Source organism: Austrofundulus limnaeus, unplaced genomic scaffold, assembly GCF_001266775.1.
Source record: "Austrofundulus limnaeus strain Quisiro unplaced genomic scaffold, Austrofundulus_limnaeus-1.0 Scaffold1047, whole genome shotgun sequence".
Taxonomy (NCBI): domain Eukaryota; kingdom Metazoa; phylum Chordata; class Actinopteri; order Cyprinodontiformes; family Rivulidae; genus Austrofundulus; species Austrofundulus limnaeus.
In genome coordinates this window covers 103,454-104,408 of record NW_013953449.1, presented here as the reverse complement: position 1 = coordinate 104,408, position 955 = coordinate 103,454, and the positions used below count along the sequence as shown (strand labels likewise).

The 955-nt window shown below is 48.9% G+C and overlaps 1 pseudogene; it reads right to left on the bottom strand.

Annotated features, from left to right (window-relative positions):
- Positions 1 to 487: 487 nt before the first annotated feature.
- Positions 488 to 955, bottom strand: part of LOC106533910 (heat shock 70 kDa protein 1-like) — a 2,544-nt pseudogene continuing 2,076 nt past the window's right edge.

Here is a 955-nt window from a genome sequence, read left to right as displayed (position 1 = left end):
GATCTGAGGAGTTGCAGGACCAGCTAGCCTTCAGCCACTCTGCTGAAGTGGTCAGGATGGAGGTCGGTAGAGGGTCTGATGAGTCAGCAGCAGGTCAACTGTTTGACAGCAGTCTTCCTGGCTGAACCTGGACTTGAACCTGCACCCTCAGGATTCTGGGACCACATCTGACTGCAGACCCTCTGATCCAAAACGTTTATGTGCTGACTCAGCACTCAGACCTGAATCCTGCAGTTTGGTTTCTGTTTCAGATCCAGACTAAAAACACATGTTGTGTCTTTGTTTCTCATCAGGTCCTCATCAGGTCCTCATGTCCCTGAACAGGAATGAGAACTAAAATGTTTTTATGAAGTTGAACAGATTTACTGCTGGGTCAGATTTATTCTCTGGACTTTATCGTCCTCTAGTGTCCAAACAGCACAGATCAGACATCAGACTCTTTAATCTTATTAAAAGTAGAACTCTTGAAGAAACGACTGAAGAAATAAATATTTTGTTTTATTTATTTGATTATTTTATTTCCACAGTATTTCTTTTTCATCCTCAGAGAACAGAGTCCAGGTCCAGGGCCACTTCAGTAGACCTGGATCAGGACCCTGGGCTGGTTGTGGGAGGAAGTGGTGACCACCTGGCTCTGTTTGGTGGTGATGGTGGTGTTGTGTTGGACCAGGACCATCATGAGTCCTCCGGTGGTCTCCATGCTCAGGGACAGAGGGGCCACGTCCTGCAGCAGCAGGTCCTGAAGGTTTCTGGAGGTGTCCCCGGTCAGGATGGTGGTCAGGACGATGGTCAGGATGGTGGTCAGGACGGTGGTCAGGATGGTGGTCAGGATGGTGGTCAGGACGGTGGTCAGGATAATGGTCAGGACGGTGGTCAGGACGGTGGTCAGGATAATGGTCAGAATGGTGGTCAGGATAATGGTCAAGATGGTGGTCAGGATAATGGTCAGGATGGT